Here is a 20,966-nt window from a genome sequence, read left to right on the forward strand (position 1 = left end):
CCAATAGCCTGATTTGCTGAAAATGCATCACAGAAGAGTTTTCAAAATACAGAGAAAGAAAGAAAGACTTGGGGTCTTGGAGGATGAAACCTTGTCCTTCAGAAACAAAAACTATATAGATGAAAATATATCCACAGAAATCATATACTACAGAATCATTTACTACCCTGGAAGGTAGCAGGGAACAAGCATTGAGCAAAGACAAACATCTTTGCTGAGCATCTTTTATTTAACCAGTAATTTTGCAATCATTAAAATAAAAACAACAGCAAGCAATGATCTTGTGAACATGAAGTAACTCCCCAGAAAAGCCCATAATTTTTAATTAGCTCAGAGACATACATAGAAAATGTGTCCATCTAAAACTCTTTACTGGGAGGAAATGTATTTCATAACAGCAAGTTCAAACACTAATGAAACTGCCAGTCTATCAAGATGACCTTTTGGAGTGTGCCCGTGTTGACAAAATCAGGGAACTCTTGAAAACCTGGAAAGGACAAGCAAATAAGAAACTTCAAGAGATCATACAACATATTTAAGTCAACCAAACCAAGCTTGTTTATACCTTGACAAAATCCCTATGTGTCCAAAATTATGATATCTTTTTAAGAGTTTAAGTCAATTTTTTTGGTGATCTTCTGAAATTATTTTATGCTATTTTTAAGAAATCACTATAGACCAGTAATTAGCTCAACTAATTCTTTAATAGATATACATTCAAGCTGTTCAAGATTAAAATTCTCTGAATGATTTAACTATGTTGAGACCACTTCCAGTATTTGCCTAGAAGTCATGAGATTACATATATATTTTTTCATTTATGTGTGTATATATGTGTACATATGAATATATATGTCAATGTATAGGTATATTTATGTGTGTATAGATATACTTGTGTATGTACATATTTAATATTTAAAAATATCATTAACTACAAAACAACAAAAAAAAATCAAATCCAGTGTTTGTTTAGGGCAGAATTACATCCTAACTCTGAAACCTTAGCATATTAGTGCTTTCCAGCTAGAAAGATCGCACGTCTGAATAATTAAGTCTCCACAATGCTTGCAGCTGTATTAAGGCAAAGTGAAACAAGAATTCCTCCTATTGGCTGTGCTGGATGCCTCTCCTTATTGCAGGCCTTTTTCAGGCAACTGTCCCTCAGCTCGTTATTTAGATTTGCCACTTGGGAGACTTCTTTCCCCCTTGTCAAGTGTCTGATTGCATTGGTTCTAGCAGCTTCACTGCCGTGTCATTCTTCCGCGATCCCTCACATAGCTAAGGGTCAGACATGCTTTAACGTCTACAGCAGGTTCCAGCTCTGCAGGGGGCATCACAAAAGACAAATAGACAAATGTCAATTTTTTTTTAATTTATGAAGAAAATGGTAGAAGCTCTTGGCTTGCTCTGAGTGCTTCTGAGAGGATGTGGTTTTTAAACAAGGGAGCCATTTCACAACCAAACTCTAATTTTAATTCAGAGTGTGCCACTCAGGGTTCCCCCTCTGTGCTACTTTTGCTGGTGTGTAATTCCTAAAGAAATTTCTAGGTGAAGGACATTGCTGTGTTTGTCTCTGGAAAGTGCTCAAAAGACCGTTTCCGCCCTGGCAGCCTGCATTTGACAGTTCAATAGCACACACTTGACAAAGCCAGAGGCATCAAAGAGGACTACAATGCTGCTGTTTGGGGAGTGAAGCATGTTTTTAAGGAAGCTGTGATGAAAAAGAATAGGCTGTATCTAGGGTGCAATCATTACTTGAAAAAACTTAGACAACATCACAAAGGTAGGTCTCTTGCTTTAGTATTAAAAATGAAGGACATTTCTCAGCCCTTCTAGATGACAGCCAGCCTTCGGTTCCTTGGCACTGCTAACGAGTCTCTTCCTTATTCACACCGAATGCACCTGCATGGTCCTTACCAGATCTTTCTTTTCTAATTTCCACTTCTCTCCAGTTCATCAGGATAGCCTCTACTCATTCCACAGGTCTCGCCTTAGCTGTCTCTTCCCACAGAAAATCTTTCTGGTTCCATTCTCTCCCAACTGGCTTTCTCCACTGCAAAGTGTCGTAGGTAGTTCAGACTCAACACACACAGATCAGAGGCCCCCATGGGCTGCAAAACCTGTTCATGGACGTCCTGTGTTCCCCGCCTCAGTGGCTGCACAGTGGGCTGTGGCCCTAGGCAGACACGAGGGTGCCACTGCTGCCTCTGCTTTCCTGTTCCCAACATCAGTTTGATCACTGAGTTTAAGTCACACGCAGCCCCTCACAAGCCTTCTGCTTCAGGTGGACATCATCAGGATGATGTCACCAGCCTCTCTCACTTGCTTAACGACAGTCTCGTATCACCTCCCATTCTTGGTTCCCTCACATCTGTCTTCTCTACTGCCAGTCGTCTTTCTTACACATGATTCTAGTCATTTATTCTTAAGTTTCAAGCCCTTCATTAGTCTCCATTGCTTCAGGATCCAACCCAATCTTGTTATCATGATTTGGGGCTTCCCTGCTGGCTCAGACGGTAAAAATATATACCTGCAAGATTTAGGTTCAATCCCTGGGTTGGGAAGATCTCCTGGAAAAGGGAATGGCTACCCACTCCAATATTCTTGGCTGGAGAATTCCATGGACAGAGGAGCCTGGTGGGCTACAGTCCATGGGGTCACATAGAGTTGCTCATGACTGAGCTACTCAAACTTTCACTTCCACTTCAACATAGTAAATCATGATGATAGTATATTGATTTACAAGATACTTCATGATTTCTTCCATGGATTCTTCTCTTGAATTCTACTCTCCGAGGTAGATTTTATCACACTTAATATAGAGATAATCAAATTAAATTTCCATGAGGTTGGAAGCCCTGGTTTGGGTCACAGAATCAGGAATGAATGGTGTTGGAGCTGAATTCACATTAGAAGTCTGAATTAAGTGTTTAGAGATTTGATTTGGTTTGAATTTGTTTTCCTTGGGAGAGGAAATTCTAGGGTTCCATTTAGCATACCTGTGATTTCATATACAGGTGATGGGCCAATCCCATGAGAATATTACTTGTGTATGAATTACCAGACCACCCTTACCTGTTATCTTAGTTGGGTTCACCTGAAAACAGTCCTGATGAAGAATTTGTGTGCAGGCGACTTCTTTGGGAGGTGAACCCAGGGAGCATGGCGCAGAAGGAGGACTAGCCAGCAGAAGTATCCGTTAATAGTCTCCATACTATGACAACGAGGCTCAACTCTCCCAGGAGCAGGAACTGGGTACCTCCTAGAGTTACTACCTGAGGGGTCAAAGACAGAAGAAACTCTCCATTAGCTTCTGGCCCCATGGGTTGGGAGCTGTCCTCAGGCATGTTAATTGCCCCCAAGTTTCTGAGCTGTAACATATGTAATAACCAAGCAAAGCCCTGCCAGCACCTGGGCAGGGCCCCAGGGCAGGAGGCAGGAACAGGCAGCACACACACAAAGCCCCTGGTCAAGGGCTTCTCCTTCCCTTCTGTGAGTCAGAGCCTGCGTAGACCTTGTGGAACAGCCACAGAGGAAATTGAAGAAGCTGGGAGCAGGAATGAATCTGGGCACCAGAGGCACCTAAGGCACCCAGTATCAGGAAGTGAAATAATTGAGAAATAGAATGCCATTCTATTCACGAATATTTTTAGACTCACACAAATTTCAATAGGTTACAGATTAGCACAAATACATTTTTCACTGATTTTTCTCTGTGGAAAACAAAGACAACTGAAGTATGTGTAGGTGGTTCTATTAAGTGACTCATTTGCTGCAAATAAGTACCAGGTGCTTAGTTGCAAAGCTAGGGCTAATCAATAAATAATTCTCTCTGAAAAGGAGACAGAATTCTCTATTTCTATAACAGTCCATTTATAGATATGTCAAATATTAAAACCCCGGAATCCAAAATTAATCATACACAAAATAATTTTAGCCATAGTTTTAGAACTTTGGAAATCATCTGACTGATTTTCACTACTCTTTATTCTAGGTCAGATCTTACGCTTCTTTACTTATTTAAGTGTTAGGGCACAAGAAATATGCCAGGGTAAACTGTAACTTTCAAAAATGAAATCCTTCATATGTTCTTGGAACATGAATTCTTTTGATCTATTCCATCTCATTCTAAAATGTATGTTAATATATCCACAAACTAAAGATATAATCAAAATACTAACAGTGGTTATTGCCTTGGGATGAAATTAAAGGAGCTTTTATTTTCTTCTTTGTGTTTTTTGGAACTTTCCAAATTTTCTACAGTTCTTTCATGTCATTTTTGTTATGACAAACAATCCTACACTATACATCATTTTTTAAAGGTCAAATTAGAAAGAAAGCACTTCGGTAACCATTTTTAACTAAAATGTGGTGCAATATGGTTATTATGAAAAATTGTTACGATGTAGCTCATGCCTGTGGAGAATTTTCCATCACAGTGAAAAAGAATCAACCATTAGATTTTATCCTAAGTTAGCCTCTTCCCAGGGATGTTAATGCCTTAGGTTAAGAAGCCATGTATGGAGAGCCCGGGAGGTGATGAACTACATGTACAAAGAAAGGGGGGAAAGTCTAGAGTTTCCTTTATCCAAGATAGATTCATGGCAGGAATTTGGTATGGAATTTGGCATTTTGACCATCCAGGAACAAAGACAGCACTTGTCATTTCATGTCTGGATTGGTGATGACCTCTGGAGGGATTTATACCATATTCTCCAGTTAGGAATGTTCTTCTGGCTCTACTCCTCCACACTTCTCCTCCTGTACAGATGGATAATTCTAGAAAGGCACCAGAGAAGTCTTGCATAAGGGAGTTGGTGAAGTCATTAACCATTAACCACTGCAAACTTACCAAACCAGCTAGAAAGAGACCAGGCTGATAGGCCAATGGGCTCACTGCTTTCCACGGGCAAAATACATCCATCCCTGGGTGGATGTCTGTCTAGTTAGCCCTGGGTCAATTCCCATTCTCCTGTCCCAGAAACTCCTGGCGTTGGTCAGCCGTCACGTGCCCGTAGAACTGCTCTTTGCTGCCACGCTCTCCTCCAGCACTGGCTGCAGAGCGGGGCTCAGCCTGCCTGGCTCCCCTGTGCCGGGCTGTTTTCAACGTCAGCACACCAGGTAGGCTCTTTTGGGTTGTCACTGTTTAGGAAGAGAGGCGATTCATACTTTTGCTTTGTTTTGTTGTGCTTCTAACCCTGAGAAAATTGGGGACAAGAGATAAATATGAAGCAGAGTCAATTTTCTTAACATCACATTTCTTACCCTGATTACATTATCAAGATGATCTTGTTCCATCCTCTGCTTTCATTCCTCAAGATGTGGCTCTGCAAAAATCATCTCATTTTCTGACTGCCTGATTAGAGAAGGAAATGCCATGCCATCCCAATTTGAAGCCTACACTGCTGTGTATGTTAACCAGTAAAGAAATCAGGATAAAACAAATACGCCCTTTGTTGGGTAATTCACCTCTGTGTGAACTTCCATACAGATGGCAGAGAGGCCTTACCTAAATTCTTAACCCCCTCATCATTTCACTGCTAAACCCTCTGTGTCTTTCTTTTTAGTAGGGTTCCTCAACCTTGGCATTATTGACATTTCAGACTGGGGGACTCAGTGTGTGGGAGGGCACTGTCCTATGTATTTTTGGGTGCTGAGAAACCATCCTAGATGCCAAGAGCACCCTAGTTATTTGTGACAACAGAGTCTCCAGACATTATCAAATGTCTTCTGGGGAATACAATCACCCCTGATTGAGATTGTAAACCATCTGTCTAAAGAACTCAATTAATTTATAATTAATGTTTATTTATGTGATTGTTAGGTAGTTAGAATAGGAAAAAGGAGTCCAAAACGGTGGTGGCTGAAAGACAAAGAAAGGAAAAAGCCTGCGAAAATGAAACAAAAGAAAATCTGTGGACCAGAGTGAGAACCTCAGGTGACGCAAACAGCCCCCCTGGCTAGCCCAGTTTACACAGGGCAGGCTCAGGCGGAGGAGAAAAAACATACAAAAAGAGGAGCCAAGATTGAGCCTCTCCTTTGGGGTTGGCCCACCCTCACACTTTGAGGAGATACTATCCTTTGCTTCCCAAGTCAAACTGAGCTGTAACATTGGTCTGCCATTTCAAATCTTTGCTGCGGTGAGACATAACCGAGGAAATTACACACTCCCTTCCCCACCCCCAGCATGATTATTAATATTGTGTCTTCCACTAGAAAGTAAATTCCACCGGGGCAGGATCATCTCTAATCTAAAATCTGCCCAACTTCTGTTCCTGGCATATAGTAGCCAGTCACTAAATACATGTTGACTTAATCAATGGCTAGTTTTATAAGATATTACAACTATCCTAAGAATTCCAGGGTAATTAGTGTCAGGAGAAAAATGATTATTCTGGCTACACAACTAATATTTATAAACTCTGATGATATCTAAAAGACATGACACTTTGGAAAATATGTCATAATTTTTTCTTATAACAAAAACTTAGATATACAAGATTTTTATATTATTCCAAAAATTGATTTGAACTTTAATCTTTGCTTTATCTCTCCATAAACTATATCTGAATGTCTGTGGATATGAAGGTATATTTATTAATACAGATTTCAGATGGCTAGCTCAATTCTCTCAAGGCATTTTTATCCTTAAATTTAATATAATTTTTAAAAATTATTGCAAAATTAATATTTACTTATTGTGAAAAATAAAGAATTCAAATCAGACAAAATAAAGCTCCTAACTTTTTCACAAACTGGTGTTCTCTCCTGATTTCTTTAGAGTTTACCTACATATATTTGTGAATAACTATAGACATATATATATTTGTTTTGCTTTTTTGTTTAAAACTTTTTTTATTTAAATAGTACGGTACCGTACTTATTTTCCACAACATGTTTTCTTAACAATTTTTCCAAGATTCACATCGAATTACCTCACCCTTCTTATCTGATGCCTACTAATTTATAGTAGGCTCATTGTAGTTTATTTTTTTTAAACAGCAAAAAGATCAAATATTAAGATAGTAATAAGCATATTTCCCCCACAGACATTTATCCCCTGACCATTGCTTCTGTTTAGTTAGCAGCATTCCTTGCCTCAGAGGACTGTTAACACACCCAATGACTTAGTCAATTTCTTAACTTTTAAGTTTCTAAGTAAGCTTTGGGGAATCCTGGCCAAAAAAGTTTTAAAAGTCACTTTTTGCTTTTGACAAAATGGGTTTTGCTTTTGTGTTTAGTTTTGATACTCAAGGCTTCCCTGGTAGCACAGATGCTAAAGAGTCTGCCTGCGATGCAGGAGACACAAGTTCCATCCCTGCGTCAGGAAGATCCCCTGGAGAAGGGAATGACAATACACCCCAATATTCTCGCCTGGAAAATTCTATGGACAGAGGAGACTGGCAGGATACAGTCCATGGGGTTGCAAAGAATCAGACACGACTCAGCAACTAACACTTTCACGTGATACTCAAACATAAAATTTGGGCAGAGCTAACAGCAGGAGAAGGCAATGGCAACCCACTCCAGTACTCTCGCCTGGAAAATCCCATGGACAGAGGAGCCTGGTGGGCTACAGTCCATGGGGTTGCAAAGAGTCGGACAGGACTGAGTGACTTCACTTTCTTTATATAGGATCCAGTTTATTTATCTGCACATTCTGATTGAGATTTCCCAATATAATCTCCTGAACAATGAGATGACCCAGGCTCAGCAGACCTCTCAGTGAGCAGAATGTCAAAGTCTCCCTGTAAGAAAAGCAAGCGGGTTGGGAGACAGGCCTGTGTCTATCTTCTGCAAAGACAGTCCACCTCAGGGAAGAACAGTAGACGTGCAGACCGTCAGATAAGCTTTGTGTCCTCGGAGCGTGGAGACGACTCACTCCCCACGTCCTGTCTGGGGCCCTGACGGGCAGTAGGCCTCTCATGGCTCTCGTCCCTATCGCAGCAAAGGTGGGAGCAGTTGGTGGAAGGTGACAAGGGTGGTTCCAGGAAGGGCAGGGCCCTGAAGCAGCCTGTCAGACCTCCTGCTGCCCAGAGTGGGGAGGAGACCCCGTGGACTGTAGCCCACCAGGCTCCTCTGTCCATGGGATTCTCCAGGCAAGAACAGTGGAGGGGGTGGCCACGCCCTTCTCCACGGGATCTTCCCAACCCAGGGATTGAACCTGCGTCTCCTGCATTGCGTGCAGATTCTTTACCACTGAGCCACCAGGGAAGCCCTGTGGAAAGGGTGCCTAGAGGCAAAAATTCAAATAATTCTTTGTGCTTTTCTGCAAGGAGCTGTCCCACCCAACCATTTGCCTCAAACAACCTTTATCGAACTACTAGAATGAATTTCTTAAAGGCAGGGATTTTGCTTGTTCCATGTTATTTGCACAATAAATATTTGTTGAACAAACAATTAATATTTTTGTATCAAATAACTCTGTGCTCTCTTTTCAAAATGCTTATCTTTGAGATAATCTCGTGAGCCACTTTTTTTTCAAGACAGTTTCCTATTTTCTGAATAAAACTAATGCCAGAAGCAGACAGTGAGCCAACTAAAGAAGTTTGAGTAGGAATTTGAGTGGGAAGCAAGGCAGGGATTCCTGTTGAAGAATATCACTTTGATCACAACTGAAACTGTAATTTTTACAACATATTTGCTGGGAGTCTTGGAGAGGTTTGGATTTTTAATAAATGCTCTCAGTAGGTAACATAGCTGCCTTCCCTACCCATCACCACAACTAAATTTTGGTAGTTATTACTGATCATTTAAATGACGATTGATAGGAACAAACACCATCCATTTTAATTGACATCTAGAGGAGTAAGGAGGCCAGAAGGAAGAAGGGACACCAATGACAAAGTCTCCCCCTTCCTTCATTTTGCCTGGGGCACAGTTTGCCTGAGATTAGAGAGGATAGAGTTTAGGTTTACAGAACCTTAGTTACTTGACAATTAGGTCTCATCTATGAAAATCACTGACTACATCTCAGATTTCAGTTCACCAATCTGTCAGTCCTGGAGAAATAAATCTATCAGACAAGTGCTCTACCTAATTTTGCTCAATATATAAAGCCTGCTACATTATTAGATGTCAGTAATATTTAAGTAATAGCACAATGTTGTCATCCAAATGTTCAGTTTTCACTTCTTTTCTGATCCAGGTTAGCCCAAGTGATTAGTGTTTTCCCTCTCAGTCACACTAGAAACTGAGTTTTAAAAGTCTCCAACAAATGACTGTAACAAAATGAGGAGAATGCAGATCAGGACTTTTCTCAAACAGATATTAAAAATCTAGATAATTTTTTCTGTGAATTGGAGATTTAAGCTTGGAACTAAATATAAACTTGGAGTAATAGACCTTGAGGGGAAGAGAGGTAGGAGGGGAAAATGCTTTGCAAGAGAAGCCCTGAGACTTTTGGGTTTACAAGATGTGTTCTCTTTCTCTAAATCAATAAGTCTAGCAAAGGTCTCACGCATATATTCTCAGAGAGAAAAAAAAATGCAAGGCTCGAGAAATAAATGAAAGGAAAGTCTATAAGAAAACTTCAATAGCTTTTCATTTTTATTTATTTCACTTTGCCAGTTGACTATCAATAGTGGATGAGATTATTTTAGCTCTGTGTGCAGACTAGTAACTTAATTTTTTTCTGGGTTTGGATTATGTGCGTGGTTCTAGTAAGGGAAGCTCTTAGCATTTCAAAAGGGTATTAATAACACAAAAATTTGCCAGATTGAGCAGACCTAACTGATCCTTTCCGTTCACAGGGCTCTGTCTTAGACGATCTCCAGGCCTCAGTTTAGACACCATTCAATGGTGATTGGATGTCAGTGTGTATTGAGCACTCACTCTATGCCTTGAAATGTACATGTGCTATCACATTCTATTCTCATAACAACTTCATGACTTAACCCCGTTTTAGAATGGAGGAAACTGAGGCACAATGTGCTATGTGTCCTGTGGGTGAGACTTCAGCTGGCCTGGCTGTAAGGCTTAATGCTTAGTTCAGTTCAGTTCAGTCGCTCAGTCATGTCTGACTCTTTGCGACCCCATGAACAGCAGCACGCCAGGCCTCCCTGTCCATCGCCAACTCCCGGAGTCTACCCAAATCCATGTCCATCGAATTGGTCATGCTTAATTATGGTGCAACTAATTTCTCTAAGACAATGATACTGAAGGGCCCTAAAATCAAGACTACCTTGATTCATATCTTGGGACTGATACTTACTGTGTGACTGTAGGCAAGTCATGAAGCTCTTAGTATGTGCTGGCTCAGAATAACATTAGTACCTGTTTCACTGTGTTGTTGTACAGACAAAATGCTAGAACAGGAGAGCTTCAGCAGGGCCTGGTGTTTGCAAACAGTTTAATGAGGAATCCAACTCACAGATGTATTTCTTGAATGAAGAAGGCAGTACATCAACATTAGAAAATGTTCACAAGATTACTAACGGTCTATTCAGATTCAAAGGAAGATCACATGTTATTGATGAAAGAAAAGAAGGGCATCTTATATAACAGATGAATATTCTTCACAATTTAGCTATAGTAGAATTTTATGTATTTGATAAATATTATCCTCTACTACACCTTAGGGCTTCCCAGGTGGTCTAGTGGTGAAGAACCCAGCTGCCAATGCAGGAGACATAAGAGATGTGGGTTCAATCCCTGGGTCAGGAAGATCCCTTGGCAAAGCAAATGGCAACCCACTCCTGTATTCTTGCCTGGAGAATCCCATGGACAGAGGTGCCTGGTGGGCTACAGTCCATAGGTGTGCAAAGAGTCAGACACAACACACGACTTAGCACGCACTACACTTTACACATTGGAATCATAATTAATGATGTCAGAAAAAAATCCCTATAAATATGAAAGTGTTGCCTCTGACGGTAGCTCCTCAGTTTGGCTGAATCACCTGGGAGCTTTCTGTAAACCACATATATCCTGGCCTTTATCCCACAGCCTCTGATTCTTCAGAACTGAAGGGGACCACCAAGGTATTTGCACTTGGTGTTTGGTTGTGTTGTCTTTTTTTTTTTTTTTTTTTTAAATCTGAAAGTCACTGATTTAAGAGCGTTGGACACGACTTAGCTGTGTTTTGCTCCTGTTCCTCTGCTATATTTTGAAAAATGCCAGGGAAAATCAGGCTGCAGCTGAGCGATGACCCTGCTGGTGACTCCATCTTGGGTTTTACTGATGTCATTGCTCTTCAGTTCATGGATTTCTCACCAACCTCAGCCCCTTCTGCTGCGAGATTTTTTTTTTTTAATTTCACTAGAAACATATTAGGAAATTAATATTTAATTTTATTGGTGATTAAAACTGTGGTTGAGATTACCAACAAAATACAAGAGAAATGTTTCTGGTAAACATTGTAGTTTTAAAGCAATTAAAGCAGGTAATTTTCATTTCCAATAAATAATGAAGATACTACTCTCACTTACTTTTTTCCTTATGTTAATTATTTTCTTTCATAAGAATCCTGTGAAATAGGCATTATTTCACCATTTTGTTGATTAGGAAGCTGACATTCATAACTTATTCAAGGTCCTGGCCAGTAAAGGCAGAAACTCAGGTTCATGTCCAGATTTCTGAGTCCATGTTCAGAGCGGTTTCCTCCTCACTAGACTAAAAGGGATGCCTTTCTCTGTGTGGTTAAAAAATACATTAAACTAGGCTTTTTTCTAATGCATGATCAATTTTTCAAAATGTTTTTTGTAACCTTACTTCTCAATAGACAGTCTTTTTTATTAGAATTACTGCACACCCCCCACAATGAGTAGGCAGCAAAAATTGGCAGCGCAGTCCAGAGTCTGATTTAGTCTAACATCAATCCACTTGTAAAAGTCCTTGGAAAAGAAAAAAAAAGTCTCTAACACTTTGCCAAGCAGTGGAGAGGAGGTTGGCTTGAAGGTTATTTGAGCTTTCTTCCCGCAGTTCAGAACGTTCTACTTCACAGCTCCAAACGTCACTACATAATGTTGTTTTTTGTTTTTTTTTTTTCCCTCTCCTTTCATTTATTTTCATACACGTGGAGATGAAATGTTCCCCCTAAGACAGGAAAACTGTCGGGTAGCCCTCCAGGTGTTCCTCAGCCGCGTGGGACCCCGCATTTTGGGTCGGGTGCCCTCTCACCTTCCTCTCAGAGGGATGGCGGTCCTGAAGCAGGTGCTTCTTTTCCTGCCGAGGAGTTGAATCCAGCTGCAGGTCCAGCAAGGGCTAGAAGCAAAGGGCCCTGGCTCCTGCCCGGGTTTGAAAGCAAAAATGTCTCAAGGAGGCAAAAGCTGCAGAAACAGATACAAAGTTCATTACAGCACACGGAGAAACAGTTTATTAAGGCAGAATAAGGCAGAAATACACACTTGGAGAAGACCGCGGGCGTCCTGAATGAGGAGTGTGGTACCCCTGAGGTTTAAACGAGGGGTGCAGGAGGCGAGAGGGATGCCCACGAAGGAAGGGATGTATGTATACACACAGCTGGTTCACGATGTGGCGCAGCAGAAGCGAACACGACACTGTAAAGCAAGCATGTGCATGCCGTGTGTGCGTGCCAAGCACTTCAGTTGTGTCTGACTCTTTCCGACCCCAGGGACTGCAGCCCACGAAGCTCCTCTGTCCACGGGACTCTCCAGGCGAGAATACTGCAGTGGGTTGCCGTGCCCTCCTCCGGGGGATCTTCCCAGCTCAGGGATCAAACTCGCATCTCTTACAACTCCTGCATTCCGGGCAGATTCTTGACTGCTGAACTGCCAGGGAAGCCCATACTCCGATTTTTAAAATATCCTACATAAATAAATCGTTTATATAGGTCAATCCTTCCAGGTGTTTGTTTACCTTTGACCAACTATATTCTCTTTTTTCACACCTGGCTGGGCCTAGGACCCTCCCCAACATGAGTGTGCAGCTTTTTGCTAAGATGGATTCCACTGCAGAAGCCTGTGGGGTTGGTGTAAGTGGCTCAGTCATATCTGACTCCATGGGACCCCATGAACTGTAGCCCACCAGGCTCCTCTGTCCATGGGACTCCTGGGCAAGAATACTGGGGTGGGTTGCTATTCCCTTCTCCAGGGGATTTCCCTGACCCAGGGATTGAACCCAGGTCTCGGGCACTGCAGGTGGACTCTTCACTGCCTGAGCCTCCAGGGAAGCCCTGTGGGGGTATGTCCACACTTAGTCTAGGGTGGTGCCTCCTCCCTTTTTGACCCCCAAGGAGCCTTCCTGTGCAAGTACATCCAGGGAAGCTTTGCTTGACCCCAGCAGTGATCATCTTACCTCTTTACTTCAGCAGAGCTTAGCTTCTGCCACTAGCTTTGTTCTGAGAATGGAGGGAAGCAAAGCTTTAATTTTACTCCACTTGACAAACGCCAGCTGTCTGCCTCAGGGCTCCATCTAACTCTTACCTCAACCTGACTCGGGACGCTGTCGCAAAAAAGGGGAACGTTTGTATGTAGTCTCTGACCAGTGGGCTTCTCTTCTGACAGACCCTGCTCCCCGTCCTCACCCTAATCCCTCTGTCTCTGCTCATCCATGGAGTCTGTTGGCTGAGCAGATGGAAAAATACCCTTAAAATATATGACCAATTGCTTCTGACCCATTTAATAAAATCTAGGTGTGATAAGGTAGCTTAGTGGTTGCAGTCAGTTCCCAGCTTCATCCCATTTTCCATTTCCCTTCCTTTATTTATTCACTCACTCATTTATTCAGTACATGCTGTTTAAGGGGAACTATGTGCCAAGTACTCTGTTAAGCACTAGGAGTGATTTAATACCTACTGTCTGCCCTCAAGAAGCTGACCAAGAAATGATTCACAGAAGCAGGCTGATAGATCTAGGAACAGAGCCTGTCCAGGGCACTTGGGGGTAGGGGGACGAGCACAGAGGAGGTGCCCCTCTCCCAGCCCCGGGCCCAGCAGGAGCTGCAGAGTGGAGATTCAGGGAGAGGTCACCCCTTAGTTCAACCTGGTAAAACGTTTCTGAGGAATTGGACTGAGGTGAGAGTCCCTTGAACTGCGAGGAGATCCAACCAGTCCATCCCAAGGGAGACTAGTCCTGAATATTCATTGGAAGGACTAATATTGAAGCTGAAACTCCAATACTTTGGCCACCTGATGCAAAGAGCTAGCTCATTAGAAAAGACCCTGATGCTGGGAAAGATTGAAGGCAGGAGGAGAAGGGGACGACAGAGGGTTAGATGGTTGGATGGCATTACCGACTCGATGGACATGGGTTTGGGTGGACTCCGGGAACTGGTGATGGACAGGAAGGCCTGGCATGCTGCAGTTCATGGGGTCACAAAGAGTTGGACATGACTGAGCAACTAAACTGAACTGAACTGAGACATCAGTGGACCAGGACTCGATGAGGCATATTCTTGATGATAGAGATGTTATGGGCAGAGGCTTTGCAGAAGGAAAGGGGTGTGTGTATGTGTGTGTGTGTGTGTGTGTGTGTGTGCATCTATATGTTTGTAAGTATGTGTAAGTGCAGCAGTGAAAGTGTGCATTTGCATGTATGTGGGGTGTGTGGGAATGTATGTGTGTGAAATAGTTACTGAAGCCAGTTCATTGTATCATCAGGGGGCACAACAGAAAAACATAGAATGAAGAAACATTCACAGCTACTGTTCACTTCTACTAATTGACTGATCAGAAATCCTGAGATGCACAGAGATCTGCTAACACCTAAAGCCTGGAAACGAAGACCAACGCTCCTCAGGAGGCTTGGTAACTCTCCTCCAAAGGCTTCTTCTTTGAGCTGTAGTTTCTTAAGTTGTGAAATGAAAAGCTAGGACTCTGGAGTGAGCAAACACTAAGACTCAGACTGACTGTCCAAATCGGAATCCTGACTCCAGTGACCAGTTCCAAGCTGAGGCCAATTACTTAACTCTCGGGAGGGATGGAGAGCTGACTGGTGAACCACCAGTGATACCACCAGTCAGGGGGCATAGATACTTATGAGACCAGATTCGTCTTCACTTATCTCAACACTCACATCCTGCTCCCATAGGTACACATAATTTTGATGCTATAAACCAAACGTTGTATTCCTTAAATCTGAGCATAATACCTTGTGTGCTGTGGTTATTCATACATTTGTATAGATGATGTGTGTTATAGGTTGAATTGTGTCCCCATCAAAAAGATATGTGGACAATTTAGCCCCACAATATGGCCTTAACTGGAAGTAGGATCTTTCCACAGAATATTAAGTTTAAATGAGGCCACTAGGATGCGGCCCTGATCAAACTTGACTGGTGTATAAAAGGGGGAAATCTGAACACAGAAATAGATATACAGGAAGGATGACGATAAGACATACAGGGAGAATGTCACATGACCACAGAGGGCCTGAGCGATGCACCTACAGCCGAGGAATGCTTGAGGTGGCTGGCCAACCCCCAGAAGCCAGGAAGAGGCAAGAAGGAGTCCCCCTTCTGGGCGTCAGAGAGAGCTCGATCCAGCACCGTGGGGCAATCCACGTCTGTCGTGTCGAGCCTCCCAGTGTGTGGCACTTTGCTACGGCAGCCCTAGGAGACGAGTATAGCATGGTACAATTTCTTTTAGAGTAGAGTCTTAAGAATGATCAAATGCCAACATGTCGTTATTTGCTCAAAATATTTGCAATCGGGGGAAAGTGTGGAAAGGAAGAGTCAAAATATATCTTTTCTTTCTTTTTTTTTTTACAGAGCCACAAAAATGCAAGAGATAGCAACATTTTTTCCTGTACTTAATTTCTAATAACTATTATAGGAAGCGCTGATGTAAGTTTGGCTAAGTGTCTGTTTCCCACTGGAATGTGATCACACAAAAATAATGCAGGATCTCAAGGGCTATTCCCACTTTTCCAAAGGGAGAAAGTTGATAAGTACTGCAGTGGTTAGGGATTGTTTCAAACTTGCATAATTGTTACAGGCAAAGAAAAGATCATAATCATGTAGGAAGTTCCAGTGTTCCCGAATCCTGAATGTAGCCACCTCTTGGCCCACTGGAGGTAAAATAGTTTGTGAATTGAAAAACGTGTAGACAAAATAAAATGGTTTTCTTTTTCAGGTGTTTATACCCTAACTCTCAAACACTGTTAAAGTCTCAAAAATCAACTCAGAACTCATTAAACATTTTGATCCTCCCCAAAAAACACAAAATCTGAGACATATTGTTGCAAATCACAATCAAGCTTTGTATAACTTAAAACACACTCAAAATGTAATGTTTCACCTTAACCCAAAGATAACCAATTTTCCCAATATATGTATCACAATCTATTGATTCATACACTCACCTCTTCATAATACCAAGGATAAACTGACCACCAGTTTCTTCTTTTAAAGGAAATATTATCATTCAAATATTTGTTAAGATGACAGTTTGATCAGACTTCCTGAAAAGTACCCTAAGGGGAGTCTTTATTTAGTAGCTGATGGAATAAAGCCTCTGCTTTTTAGTTCTCTCTTTAAAAAAAAAAAAACATTATTTGACTTTTTTGAGTGAATCAAAAACATTGCAAGGAATAACTCTCTAAGGGATTTAATAAAATGCTAAACAAAACTTAGTTTGCATTTTAATCCTGAACAAAACAAAAAGTAGCAAACTATGATCTTCTCTACCCAGAGCGCTTTTTGGTTCTCCTGGGGCTTGTCACTATTCTCTGTTCAGGAAATGAGAGCTGTCATTTTCTGTTTTATTTTTTGCCTGAAAGCTCTCCAGTACTTTTTTTGGTCACTGTTACCTTTGACCCCAAATCTTTTCTCCATTAACATATTTGCCTTTGCTCTGCAAATCCCTCATGACGGAAAGTCACCTAGGAGTCTTAGATGTGGCTAAAGGGGAACAAAATATTCCATAAAATTTTAACAGGCACTGTTGAAGTCTTCTTGATCCAAAATTGCCCTCTTACTCCCCAAAAGCTCTTCTTCAAAGCTCTTGCTTAGGGACTGAGGTTTCGTGCGGCCGCTCCGCCCAGCGTCTCTTCCAGCTGCTCTGCTAAATGCGACGGTGATGCCCGTGAAGGGGGTGTGATGGCTTTTGCTTTCTTCTTATCAGTTGGTCTGAAGATGGTCCTTCTGTGCTATAAATGCCTTTCAATGAATGTTGCGAGAGCTGTGCACAGGCTTGAATCTCAGATGAAATCAGCTTGTTAATTTTCAGCTGTTTCGCAAAAGATGAAAAAAACCTTCCTGAGAGAGCCCTCTCCCCTGCCCCCAATTTGAGCACTGGGTTACCTGTGCCATAAAAATACAGAGAACACTTTTGAAGTCAGTGACTTGAATTTTTAAAGGTCGTCAGATGGGCTTTCATTTTCATGATATTTCAGTTCAGTTCAGTCGCTCAGTCCTGTCCGACTCTTTGTGACCCAATGGACTGCAGCATGCCAGGCCTCCCTGTCCATCACCAACTCCCGGAGCTTACTCAAACTCATGTCCATCCAATCGGTGATGCCATCCAACCATCTCATCCTCTGTCATCCCCTTCTCCTGCCTTCAATCTTTCCCAGCATCAGGGTCTTTTCAAAGGAGTCAGTTCTTTGCATCAGGTGGCCTAAGTATTGGAGTTTCAGCTTCAGCATCAGTCCTTCCAATGAATATTCAGGACTGATCTCCTTTAGGATGGACTGGTTGGATCTCCTTGCAGTCCAAGGGACTCTCAAGCGTCTTCTCCAACACCACAGTTCAGAAGCATCAATTCTTCAGTGCTCAGCTTTCATCATGACTTTTAAAGTCAGTTAATGGCAGGTAACTCAGATATGTTCCATTCCAAGACTGTTTGGGTTGGGAGGATCCCAGGGATCGTACCCAGGTCTCCCGCATTGCAGGAGGATGCTTTACCAACTGAGCTACAGCAAAGCCCCCAAGACTGTTTACACGTTCATTCAAATTGAGTCTCCCTCTGGGTTAGATGAGTACTTGCTTTGCTCCTGCAGAAACCAACATTCTGGACTCAATGAGTTTTCTCTCAATTGATTTTCAGAAAGTTTGCTATGAAAGAATTGCCTGCCCTGGCCCTAGCCTGAGACTGTGTGTAACACTTGCTTACATTCATCTGCCCAAGTGAGGATTAAAGCTGGAATCTGAAACTCCTATCACAGTTCAAAATGTTGGTTTTCCCCAGAAGCAAACCTTAGAGGCATGGTCTTGGAAAGACTGCACAAATTAAGCAGAGGACTGGGAACGGTGAATGCCAGGTGGAAAGTCAAAGATCTTCTCCAGGGGTCTAAAGTTTATTCCAACAATTGCCTGGATATGAGGGTAAAGTTGACTGAAAACTGGAATAAAATATTTTTCCCACTTATTCTTCCTTTATAAGTGCCTCTACCTTCAAGCCCTTAATAGACTGGCCATAAGAACAACAAATATCAAACAAATGAATACTGATTTTCACCCAGCCTGTGTTAGAATATAATTTAAGAGAACCAAAAATTGTCCAGTTATATTATGACAGAAGTGAAATAAATGGATTTTTGATCTCTGCTGAGACACAGTTATAAATAACAGCTCTATTTAGATATAATTCATGTAACATAAAATTCACTCTTGAAAAGTGTACAATTCAGTGGGTTTTTGTATATTCAAATGTTTTTGTCACTATCAGCCTTATCTAGTTTTAGAACATTTTTACTAGCCCTGAGGAAAACCCTGTGAAAGTGAAAGTGTTGGTCACTAATTGGTGTTCAGCTCGCTGTGTGTGTGTGCGTGTGTGTATGTGTGTGTGTATATGCTAAGTTTCTTCTGTCATGTCCAACTCTTTGAGACCCCATGGACTGTAGCCTACCAGACTCCTTTATCCATGGGATTCTCCAGGCAAGGATACTGGAGTGGGTTGCCATTCCCTTCTCCAGGAGATCTTCCTGACCCAGGGATCACACCCAGGTCTCCTGCATCGCAGGCAGTCTTCACCATCTGAGCCACCAGGAAAGCTCAAAAAACCCCTATACTCTTTAGCAATTACTCCCCATTCTTCCATCCCCCAAAACCCTGGCAAGCACTTACCTACTGTCTGTCTCTATAGATTCGCCTCTTCTGGGCTTTGCATGTAAATGCAGTCACACAAGACATGGGGCTTTTCTGATTGGCTTCTTCCACTGAGCATCATGTTTTCAAGGTTCACTTGTATGGTACCTTATTCTCAGTATCATTACCTCATTCCTTTTCATTGCCAAGTTGCTAAACTGAGAAGATCAAGCTCAATAGCCTGAGAAAAACTATTTGTTAGATATTTATCACAGAAAAAAAAAGTCTTTTCACATTAGCCTGATGTGACTTGCTCTAATTCTGACCCAAAGGCCACTTGGTAAGTATAATCCCATTTCTGCCAGAGTCATGGCTGGAGACAGAGTCATGTGCCAACTGAGTAATTTGATGACAGTTTAACAAAGGGACTCTCCAGAAAGTGCGGGTGAGCTGTGGACTGTCCACGGGGAGGGTAACATCCCAGAGCCAGTAGGAGCAAGGGGCTCTTACCGAGCCTGGGCTTGCAGGGCAAGGAGCCCAAGCAGTGATGCAATCCCAAAGAGAGAGGGGGCTGCATGGGGTGACCACCTGGCAGGAGCAGGGTGGGAGGAGGAGAGAGTTGTTCTGGAAGTTGACGCGCGGGGAGGTCTGTTTCACCTGACCACCTGACCGGTCGTGGTAGTTCCTGGGATCCGCCTATGCAGAGAGACAGCTCTGCGAGGGAGCAGACTGTGAAGAGTGAGCTGGGGCGGTGAGAGTGTGTGATTCACGCTCCAGTGATACCTCTAGATCTTCATGAAATTCATGAACCCCGAGAGATGCTTGTCCAGAGTGTCTTTTTTACTTTGCCTTTTCATGGAAACCAGATTCAGGCTGCGCTGAGACAGCAGGTTTGGGTGCAGGAGTACAGAGAGAAAATAATATTAGAAACCACAATTATGGGAGAAAGCTTATTTTACTTCCAAGCCCATGTAGATCCCCCCAAAATAAAAGGAACCGAGTGATATAAAGTGGGACCTGGGTCAATTTATATCAAGAAAAGAGAACTAATTATTTTTAGATAAAATTATTCATAATAATAAAATTTAACCTTATTATGATATCCACAAAAGATGTTCCCTTATGCTTCTTTAATGAAACTAAATGTTAATGCATATATCACTATTTATTATTCAGTATCATTAGTTTTTTTCTCTTGCTTAGTTATTCCTGCAGTTTAATATTGTAATAACATTGCCTTATTCTCCATTTCATTGCAAATGAACAGTGCCACAACTATGTTAGAGATTAAGTAAACATTTGCTTGCTAGTTTGGAAAACCAACCATTAATTTTATTAGACCCTGTACATTATGATTCCAAGTAACAAACTTTAAAATAACCTTTTGTAATATACCTGTGTTTGAACTGGAAAGTACTGGTCTTAACAGCTGAATGAAAGAGGCTTGGCAGAAGAGGGTCAGAGAGAAAGATATGGAGAGATGCAGTAATGAATTTTTTATAGGGGGATAAGAAATTTAGAAAGGCAATAAATCATTGCAAGAATTTTGAGTAGTGCTGCTCAAAAGAGAAACATCGCATTGAAGGAAGGTAGCATACTAGGTTAAAAAGGTTTTGTCACTGAATTTTGAAGTATATGCTTTTCATCAAGACATTGAGACAAACTAGATAAAGATTATAGAATGCTTACATTCTTGCAACCTACCAAAGTGGGGCCAGCCAAGTTTACATGTGAGATTAGTCCAAACAGAGAGAGTTCAGCTAAATTCATTGTATCTGCACCTTTCTCACTTAGTCAAGTTACCGAGCCCCTCCTACTCTTAATTATTTTATAGTAAGGCTACACCTTCTCCAAGCCTCCAAAAGCCAAACTGCCTGCAGGGAAGTGTCCTCTCCCCCAGGATCTTAGGCATCTGATCTATGCCAGTTCTTTGCAAATGGTGTAGCATTATATGTAGAAAATCCTAAAGCCATCAAACAAAAATCTGTTAGAACTAATAAGTGAATTCAGAAATGCTCCAGAACACAAAATCAATATAC

General features: G+C 41.8%; 1 long non-coding RNA gene across 1 annotated transcript; it reads right to left on the reverse strand.

The window, feature by feature from the left end:
• Nucleotides 1-244: 244 nt before the first annotated feature.
• Nucleotides 245-3,500, reverse strand: LOC129626431 (uncharacterized). Its single transcript, XR_008701951.1, has 3 exons — nt 3,412-3,500; nt 3,076-3,275; nt 245-487 (listed from the first exon to the last, which is right to left on the reverse strand). It is a non-coding gene; the product is annotated as an uncharacterized LOC129626431 (long non-coding RNA).
• Nucleotides 3,501-20,966: the final 17,466 nt, after the last annotated feature.

Source organism: Bubalus kerabau, chromosome 14, assembly GCF_029407905.1.
Source record: "Bubalus kerabau isolate K-KA32 ecotype Philippines breed swamp buffalo chromosome 14, PCC_UOA_SB_1v2, whole genome shotgun sequence".
NCBI lineage: Eukaryota > Metazoa > Chordata > Mammalia > Artiodactyla > Bovidae > Bubalus > Bubalus kerabau.